The sequence below is a fragment of the Falco cherrug genome, chromosome 3, assembly GCF_023634085.1.
Source record: "Falco cherrug isolate bFalChe1 chromosome 3, bFalChe1.pri, whole genome shotgun sequence".
In the NCBI taxonomy this organism is placed as follows: domain Eukaryota; kingdom Metazoa; phylum Chordata; class Aves; order Falconiformes; family Falconidae; genus Falco; species Falco cherrug.
The window spans coordinates 44211287-44222230 of NC_073699.1; positions in this window are offsets into that span (position 1 = coordinate 44211287).

Here is a 10944-nt window from a genome sequence, read left to right on the forward strand (position 1 = left end):
TTCTATTGAAAATCCCTCTGCAAATGAAGCGCGCAGGAGCGCTAACCGACCCCTACGGAACGTGCTCCCGCGGTCACTGTGCCCAGGCGCGGGCAGGAGGCCCCGCAGCCGGGGCGCGGCGGCGGGGGGCGCTGGGCCCGGCCGGGCGGGCGGGGGGCGCGGGCGGCGGCGGCGGCGTGTGCGGCGGGGCGGGCGCGCTAGATGGCAGCATGGACGTGCCGTTGGCGGCGGGCGGCGGGAGGCGGGAGCGGGAGCCCGCCCGCCGCGGGTGCTGCCGCCGGAGCCCCGGGACGCCTTCCCGGCTGTGTGTGGGGGGGGACGGGGACGGGGGGGACACAAGGCGAGAGAGCACCCCCCATCTTCAGCTCCTATTTTTTCTTTCTTTCTTTCTTTTTTTAAATGCATTATTTCACTTTTCAGCTCAGTTTTGTGTGGTTGTCAGAGCCGGAGTATGATACTTCCTTTGTTCTCACATGGGTCTCACTGTTAGTTTACCCTTTTTTTTCTTTTCTTTTCTTTTCTTTTCTTTTCTTTTCTTTTCTTTTCTTTTCTTTTCTTTTCTTTTCTTTTCTTTTCTTTTCTTTTCTTTTCTTTTCTTTTCTTTTCTTTTCTTTTCTTTTCTTTTCTTTTCTTTTCTTTTCTTTTCTTTTCTTTTTTTAAGAAAAACTTCCTATAGAAGTGAGTTTTTTGCCTCTAACTAAAGATCACTGTTTTTATTTTGCGATCCATTTATTCATAAATGCTACAGACAGTCTTAGTGACCCATGAAATGGGATTGATAGCGGGGGTTGTGTGTTTGTGTGTAAATACCTGCACATTTGTGCTCTATTTATCACCTGCTTGAGTGACAGAAGTCCCAATCTGACCTACCTGACAGCAATGCACAGGCTGACTTAATCATATTTTATCCTGAATGCAGGGGATCTTGGTATAATTGAAATCAGGATTTAGCCCAGGCTTTTTGCAAAGTGCCCCCTTCTAGGTCGCACTTTGGTTTCAGAGCAAGGGACATTGCTTTTGCTCCCACCTCCAGAGCAGCAATTGCGCGCAGGCCCCCAGTGTTGCCCGAGGTGGGGGTCTGCTCCCAGACCCGCACTGCACGCTAAGTCTGTTGCAACAGGTTTTCACCCAACGCGCCCCAATTCTCCTTGCTGCTAGTTGCCTTTAAAATCCAGGAATGTGAGTAATGCCTCTCTTCTTCACCTATTCTGCTGTTTTTCATGGCAATGCATGTTGGAAGAACATCCCCGTAAATGAGGAATTAGTGAGAGGCACAAAAAAGTATCCTGAAAGCAGCTGAGGTTTGGTCTGTGTGTGTCTATTCTTATTTTGGGCTGCGCTGTGCCTCATGCAGCACTGGGAGCAGGGAGGGCAGCCTGGTTCCTGAGCCTTCCCAGGGAGAGCCGATTCTCCTGACAGGATGGTGCCAGCACCCCCAGTGCCTCCCGGCTCCTGTGGCTGTGGGGCTGGTCTGTGGACCAGTGGTAGGGCGAGTGTGGCAAAGGAGAGGTCTGGGTAAGGGCCTGCACCCTTTAATTATGCTCGTATAAGTAAAGTTAGTCCCAGGCTAATACAGCCTAAGTGTGAGATCCAAGTTGCTTCTTTAGAAAGTGCTGCCCTTCCACTCATTGAGCTTAGCCTCTGGAAAACAGAGGAACTGTGAAATTAGAGGGAACTAACCCCACTGTTATTGAGACAATCAACGTAAAAGAAGTCCAAAAAGATATTTCGATTTAGAACCTAGAAGAGATGCACTGATCTTTTTCGCAGTGCCCTGTATGCATTTTATTCCAAAAGACAGCAAGTGGAAACAAATACTTTTTCCTGTTGTAGGCCCTATTTATAACGATTTACTGGAAGATCTGTTGACTGTGTGGATGTGTGTGCATGTGTGTGTGAGAGAGAGAAATGCTATAGGTGTTAGTTCAAAGAACTCTTCTTGTTACCTGGACTTTCCTGAGTAGACTACAATTTGTTTATAGACTTCTCCCTGGCCCCCTGTGCGTGTTCAACAGCCATAGCCTATGTAATATATATAAAAGTTAAATTTCATCAAGCTGCTACAGCAGTGAATTCTTTAATATTCTAGCAGCATGTAGTACACAGGGCATGTGATCGTGGTTAATGTTATTTCCCTCATGGGACTTTTTCCAGCAGAAGTCATCTTGCTGTGTGGGCAGAGCTGCTGCTGAAGAAGACCAGTGTACAGTAATTTTAGGAATGCCTTTGTCTTGTGGTCCTGCTTGGTCTTGTGTTGGGCTTGCTGACCCTGGTTGTAAGTGCAATTGGAAATGTTGGTGTAAAGTCTACTGATGCTTGCAGTGGGATTAAATTCCCTTCTCGGGTCTCTAGACACTTCTCTGGAAAGCATCTGACACATATTACTAGAATGGACTGCTGAAAACTAGGAGTCCCATCACTGAAATAAAAAGTAGGGATAGAATATTGCCGTATGAAAGTGGATGATGGTACAAATACTCCATGGAGAGAGAAGCGATAAATGAAAGTTGTGGGTGTTACTGACTATGCTGCGAAATATTTTGATACCAATTAAAGTGTAGTGCCACTAGAGATGTTTTCATCACAATATGAGACAGAAGTACAAATACTGACTCAGAGAATGACAGTGGGATATGAGCTTGTGCCACAACAGATGTATAACAGCAGAGAGGCATGTATAGCAGAGTGATTCAGAAAAAACAGGCAAAGGATTGCATGTTATGGATATGACAGACATTGAGGTTTCTCTTGTGGGGACAGAAAAGAGATCTTCTCCCAGCAGTCAGGCAGAAAAGAGAAGTCCGTCTCAGCCTTTAGAAATGTCCCAGGTGGCAGGGACTCACGGCAAGTCTAGATGGTTGCAATCCAGTGACGTAGGTTGAGTTTCATAGTGCAATACTTGAGGGTTTTTTTATTAAGTCAAACATAGTCATTATATCAAAACCTTCAAGATGCTTTCCACAAAGAAATACACTCCTGGGTATTTTGTTCAAAATATTTGTGGTCTGGAGCTCAAGACTTGGAAAGTCTTCTGTAACTTATGTTCATATTGTATGGACATAATCAAAAGGAAATTGAAGGCATCCAGATTCAATGAGGCTTCAAATGGACAGGTTTCCAGGGTACACTGGTAGACAAAAAAATATGTTCAGATCAGCCTCTATGTTGTCCTCTTCACAGTATACAACTAACAGTTCAATGCACAAAGACTGTTCCCCGTTTGTGCATATTGGTGTCTTAATAGGAAGATGAAGAAGCAACAGTGGGAACTGAAAACAGGAACAAACTATTCAGCACAGGCATTTAGTGAATCCAGACGCAAAATGAGCATTTTTTCATTAATATTTTAGCAAAACTGGATTCTTTCCCCAAATCAAGCAGCACTATAAAATATCACAAATTCAACATCTGCTGGATCCTCATTAGTGTTATGGTTCAATTTAATGAAATTTTATCAGCAACACTTAAACCCGAAGTTTTAAATGCATTCTGTGCAATAGAAACTTGGGTGGTTTGCTGATGGTCTTTGTGGTACTACCTTAGGATTAACTCTTACTGCTTCTTCTCTCTCCAGGTAGAAAAGCTCGTTGTTGTGAGCAGTGATTTTTGGTTGGTGATGCCAGGGCTCTGTTCCCTGCTGTACCTGTGTGAGTTGGGGAAAGTCATCAAACCTTCCGTGCTTCAGCTCCGACCCAGGCAAAGGAAGGCATCATCTTTTCCTCCTGGATGTGGAGGTTAACAACACTGTTCAGGACTGGATGCAGCTGCAGTGCGAACTGGATGGCTTGGTGGATCCTGTGCCGTGTGAACTGATGCGCGCATGCCAAACACAGAAATCGTAGGAGAAGGACAAAGCCCCTCACAGCAGTGTGCCCACTAAGACCATAGATAACAAAATGCACACATACTTGTACAGCTATGCAGAATCCGTATAAATTCTTCAGACTTGCATCTGAGAACTTATTAAGGTTAGTCTACAACTTTTTTTTTTGTTTCCTCCTCAAATCCCCTCCAACTGGATCAGTCCAGCCTTAAAGTTCCTCTTTCCAGTTGACACTAGAGACAAGCAGCTGCCACTGGGTTGCTGAAGATGGCGAAGTCAGTGGATCAGGGTACCTCAAAACGATGCCAAAGATGACAGGATGAGGTGGCATATCTGTCAAATCCCAGCATTATTATGTTCAGGAAGGTTTGGTTAACTTAGTATACAGGCAATTGTAACTTAGAGAAATAGGAGTCATTAGTCATAGGCAGTTCTCTTGAGACACTCTTAATTTCACAAGCAGGACTGATTATTTTGCCATGGTTTCCTCTTAGTTAGAGTACCCTGTGAGGTTCGAGGGTGCTACCTATGGAACATCCAAGTAAATACATGGGAAAGAACATTAAACATTGTCGAAAATAGGGATGGCAAGTTCAATCTTAGTGAGTTGTGCTGCAGTGGTATATAAAAAAAAGTCAGAAAGGGAAAAAAGATGGTGCTTTAATGCCTTTCTATTCTGTGCACCACAATCTGCTTGCAAATCTGCAACCACTAAAACACACAAACACCTTAAAATAGTGCGGAATTGAAAGAAACTAGAAGCGACCTCGGCACCTGGGAGACAAGGAGGAGCTTGAAGTGGAGGATGGGATAGCACTATACAATTATTACTCCTCTTGCTAACTTTGTGCCTGGATGAAATAAATTGTCAGAATACTAGAATTTCATTAACCATTTACTGATAAGCTTCTCATTCATTTTCATATGGCTTGCTTCTCATTCGTCTGGGAGACAATTTGCTTTTCACTGCCTGGCTTGATATGCTTAAAAGGTGAGCTTACTATCTTTTATCAATATACCAGCAGGATGCTGAAGACCCTTTTTCTCAATTCCTTCTCTTTTCAGAGTCCTGACAAATGCTGCTGTGCTGGCTGTGCACAGCCAGATATCTCGGGATCAGAGCTCAAGGGCTCACATAGGGACAGAATTTGAAGGAACACTTGATGCAGAAAGCAATACTGGGCTGTCAGTAGGTGGTGTGCCAGCATGAAGTTGAGTAAGGCGTTAACACACGAGTGAAGCCCTTTAGGTAAGGTACAGAGTAAAAGTGATCCTGCCTATAAGATTGTAGAAACCCTTCAGTACTCCTTGCAAAAGTGGAAATAGAATTAATGTCCTGGTTGACAAGGTAGCCCGTGGAAGTACGCTGTGTGCATGTGGTTTCTAGTGTAGTAATCCAGACCCAATCTGCACATTAAGGGCTTTCATGCAGCACACAGATCTCATAGGCATGCCTCTAATAGGTAGAGCATAGGACCACTTGGTTGAAGAGTCCTGTGTATGTGTCATAATCACATAAGTTAAATTCAGCTCGCTGCTTGTAGAGCTGTCAGCCTGAATGCTCTTGAAATTAAGCTTTCACAGTTTACCATCTGGGTCCTGTATGAAGGCAAAAATGTTTCCCATCCCTAGTACCACATATTAAGAGACAAAAATTGAAGTTTTCTATACACCTGCCAAACCCACATCTTGGTACCGATTATGGTTGAGAGCTTTCTTGGAAAAACATCCGTATAACAAAATGAATCATTCTGATAGAGTATTGGATGCATTTAGTTTAGAAGTTTCAAATTATGTGTGTATGGAATTGCATGCTTGTCTTCCTAACTGTAGTTAAAAGCCTTGATCTCTTTACTCAGTTCTTGTTCAGGCAAGAATCCTGCTCACCTAACTGGTCTGGAAGGCTAACATCTTCAGTATTTAACCCTCCAACATTAGGATACATTTCTCACTGAGCTTTAATTCAGGTTGGCTTGGCCCACAGGGGTGATTTTGAGCACCCTTAAAAAATGTAAGGTGACTTTTGTGAGTTTTTGACAGGAATGGCTTGCACCTGGTAAAATAATAGCATTTTGCATTTTTTAAAGAGATGAGATGATTGGCATGACTTTTGCTCAAATTGTAAACGTTCTTCTGCTTTTAGTTTCCATTTCCATCTACAGTTGACAGTATTTAGGAGGTCCTTTTCTCCTTCTGTATTTGGTCAATAATGAACAGGCCTGCATTTGGTTTGGTTGTGTGACCATATCTTACTTGATGAAATTGCACGGAAATAAAGTCTCTTCACAGCCATCCAAAAATTCACCCCCAAGGTATGCACATGAAAGAGGTGGCTGCAACGAAGCATGGGATCACACCATGCAATTGCTACTCCTTTTGCTAACTCTGTGCCTCAGAATATTAATATTCTCACTAATATTCTCAGAATATTAGTGTTTCATTAACATGACTACAAAAGGTAGCTAATAAGAGGGTGAACACAGTCATTGGAGAGCATTGATCTAATACATTTCTGTTTCTACATTAATAGCATAGATTTAGCTCAGAGGGGCGAGGTGAAGTATGTGCCTTGCTTCACTGCAAGCTATCTTAGTCCGTCCATGCAGACCTTCCAAGCTGGAAATCTGATAGCCTTGGTACAGATACATGGGAGCCAGCTAACGGGTGGTTAAAGCCCCTCTGATTTTGGTTGTCTTATGGCTGTGATGTTTTGTCTTATGTGGAAGAAGTCACTTTTCTGGGTGCCAATACATAGCACTGACACCTCTCTCTTTCTCTAACAGCGGTCCCATGTCCCCTGCATGGCATCAGGACCCTTCTAAGAGATGGTGTCCCTCTTCTTCAAGTGTCTAAAGATACTAGAAACACAGTGGTTGCTGGGCTGTTACACTTTACAATTGTATATAGGAGATATTTTGATAATTCTGCAAGGGATGTCTCAGTTGTGGTTTGTTGTTTTTTTGTTCTGTTTTTGGGTTTTTTTACATTATTAAAGTTTTATATTGTACACCTGAACTGTAGCCCTAATAATCGGTAGTATCAGGAAATAGTTTCATGAGAAGAGCTACAGCTCTAGAGGTCTCCAACACATCAGTGATGGTTCTTACAGATATATTTGTATCTGGTGGGAACTGCGTAAGTATTTAGCTGCATATTTGTGTCTTTGCTGGTGACAGCAGATTAACGAGCACTTGTCCATTTATTACACAGAATCCTGGTTTAATTCAAAAGGAGAGAAAAAGCAACCAAGGCTTATATGCTTAAACCATAGCAGCAAAGAAACATATAATCAGAAAGAGGAATCGGTTTGTGAATGAGTCCTTAATTTAAAAAAGGCACCATCGTTGCATAATTATATTTTTAATTATTTGACTAATTATTGACTAATTGGCTATAACATGTGAAGGCAGTGCTAACAAATCATGGCTTCGGTAAGTGTTTACTTTCGGGATCAGTGTAACACGTATTTACACAAACAGTAATGCCAAACTGAAACATCTAGACTGCCTTAAAGCTGCTATCATTGGTAAAAATAAGATGTGAATCTAAGTTGATTTAATTCTTTCTTCTGCAACACATTCTTAAAATCAAAGTGTAAAGACTGGAAGAAATAACACTTTTGATTTGCAAATGAGTATGTTTTTTTCAGAGATCATTAGGAATTTTTTTTCCCTACCCAGTTCTGTATTTCTTCTAGAATCCTTGGTATAGATAATATAAAACATTATAACACTATATTCCATCTCTTTTCTCTAGTGGAATATTTCGCTGGGGTTATTATCACAACTATTTTGCTACGTTCAGTGAAATGAATGTTGATTCCATTTGTTGAAATCATATGGAGACTGCAACTGCACTCTGCCTTATTACCAAATGAGTACAGTTTGCCCTTCAATAATTCTCTAAACTCTCAAATGCCTTGGAAATAATATGCTGGAGTGTTACCGAACTGTGACTGAAGCACCATTTGTGTGAAGTGTGACAGTGCACAAATGATATTCCACAATAAAAGTTCAAACGACATTAATCTTCCACAGAGGCTCATTGACTGGGAAGATGCCTCAAATACAAAATAAAGACACTCGCCCCATTGCAAATTATTTCTGAGCTGTTCCTCTGTATCGGTCCTTTAGGAACATGTACACTAATTTCTCTGTTATATACTTGAATGTAATCAATGAGAAATTAAAAAAAATCATTAATTATATTATTTCGACATCTGCATTAGTGAAAACTACATTTGCATTTTCTGTAGAGAAGTCCTCTTGGCAGTGGTTTCATTACGTTTGTAATGGTAGGCACTGTATTATTTTCATTCCTTGTGGATGATGATGTATAACTAATTTTGTGGGTTTTCTTCCTTCTGCCATCTTGAATTACAGCCATTCCTTGGTCAGAAAAGGAGCAGGCTCTGACCACAGTTATTTTCTCACTGTTTTCATAAGATCCCAGTACAAGGAAGAGAAAATAGTGCTATGTAAATGTCTATTTAACTTTAAATAGAGGTTTAATTTGTATTAGTTTTGAAAATGGAAGAGTTGACTTCTGAAGGACCATGAAACTGGGTGATAGAAATATGGGACTGGGAGCTGGGTTATTCTGCTTTCAAACCCTTCTCTTTTGGTTACTTGGGGTTTGGCCCTTGGGCATGTCCTCTCACATTTCACTTCCCTCCCTGGTGAACTGGAGGTAAGAAGGGCATTGCCCTCAGTGTCACACAGGCATTTGAGAATCAGTTACTCAATATCTGCACAATTCTTGTAGTAAAACTTCCTGAAAGCTGTCAGTGTCCAATCATGTCTTGAAGAACTAAATTAGTGGGGAACATGTAGATAGAAGTGGTGTGGTCAAGATCAGTTGGCAACATTGTGCTGCTGCTGTTTATCATATGGGCAGTTGTCCCAGCTGGTGATCCTGCAATGTAAATATCAGCCCATTTTTCCTCCCCTATTTCCATCATTGATAGCTACATATCACTGAGCATCCTGTACTCCTTTGAAAGCCAAGACCCCACCTAAACTTACCAGTGTCTTCAGAGGCCAGAATTCACCTTTTGTGGCTATGATTTTGCTGGGAACAGGGAGCTTAAATCTAGGTCCTGGCAAGACCACCTGCTGTTTGGTGCAGCAGTCCCTTGCTCAGTTGCTCAGAGCCTGAATAGGGAAACAGCCCCCAGGGACTGGCGAAATACCATCCTCATCTTGGAGTAAAAATTGATTTACTTTTTCATTTATCAGCAAGGAAATTGCTTTCCTTGGCTGTGATGAACCAACCTTCTGACATCACATCAAAGATTAATTGCTTAAGACCAGAAGGGACTTATGACCATCTAATCTGCCTTCTTGCATAACATAGACCTTTGGGCGTTCACTAAATAACTCACACTTGAAGGCCAGTGTGTCCCCAGGGAAAACAGCCAGCCCTGATTTCATTGCCAGAGCCCACCACAACTCTTAGCACATTTTCCAATGGAGCTATCTGTTAACTATTTTGTGGTCTTTTCAATAAGTGCTGCGTTAAATGTTTTTTTGATCAAGAGCTAATCAAAGAGCCTCCTCTACGCTACCAGTGAGGAGGAGACTCTTTCAAGGTAATCTGTTTCCTGCTCCAGAAGGCTTTATATTTTTCTTTTGAGTTCATGAGGACCTCTGAGTGATAGAAACCATGAGCTAGACCTCTTCCCCTTCTTCTAGATGGTGCAGGCAGGTTCCCTGTTTGTACTCTGGTGCTATAAGTTTTGCACCTAAGCATGTAGCAGGACAAGAAGGCACATTTTCAACAAAGACAGGGAACATCTCTTTCTGGTGTGTAACCTGTGCAGTGGGGTGCTCCCAGGGAAATGGGAGCTGTAGGGTTGATTCCCCTCATCCTGAAGTACAGTTCAAATTTTAAATCTTTAAAATTTTTAATTCCTGGATTTGGGAACCTGCTACCATGTCATGCAAAGGCAGGTTATCACTGTCACTGCTGCATCTGTTAGAAGAATACTTAGACTGCTGAGTCCTCTCTGAGCAGGTAGTGTTGGGAAACCAAAACTGAGCTTTGGTGCAGACCAGCAAAGAACCATTGTTTCCTACCAGTTGGAGGTAGGCAGCTCCATGTTCGGCATTTAGGAAACCTAGAGGACCAATGGGAGAAAGTAACTTGATATGCTGAATCAAGATCCCCATGGACCATCTGCTGAACCTTTGCTCTTACATAGGCAGCCTGAAACATCAGATTGGCACCAGGCATTTGGTTTTCAGGTGCAGCAACCCTTAATATTAAGTGCCTGTAATAGGCGGCCAGAATATAGTGCACGGAGACATGGACTTCAGTGGTGCTGGAGTAATAATTATGGAATATCTGGTAGTGCAAGATAACTCTGGAGGCCAGATTAAGGAAATCATGGGAGGCGGGGAGAGGGAAACGCAAGAGGATGCAGCAACTGTGGATCCTTGCAGCCAGGTTTGCCTGTGCAGCTGCTCTTTATGCAACTGAGTCACTGTTCCTGCCACGGCTTTTGGTTACTTATGAGTCTCAGTCATGGTATTTTATTGGTAAGGACCATCTCTGCCCACACTCCACAGTCAGCTGTATTTGCTGTGACAAAGATTAATAAGCTACTGGGTGATGAGTAAATATTTAACAACATTTTTCTTTGCTTTGCTTTACATGTAAAATAAATATATTTGCAGAATATTCATTTTCCCTAGGTCTGGCAGCTTCCTAGAGTCTTTCACTTTTGACTTTTAGCAGATATGTTCATATGCTATATCTAAAAGCATGGTGAGGCAATCTTTATGTTTTGCATATAGCAAACATTATGTTTCATCCCCCTTTGAGAAAATCCCTTTCTGAGGTTTAAACTAAATGTGTCTCATCTTCATATTCAGTATGGCTCTACTTATGCTTCAGCTTCCAAATTATTCTAACCCTTGTGTGCCTTTTTTCAGTAGGATTTTTCAAGAATTTTTCAAGTTCCATTTTGTTCATAGTAAAATATCTTGATGAGACAAAAAGGCTTCCTTTTAAGGATTGAAATAATGATGCTTTTATCTTAATCAGCTTTCTGTATGCTGCAGTCCACAAAATATATTACACTGCTGAAATCTTTGTTCTCTTGGTAAACCTTGCTTGTT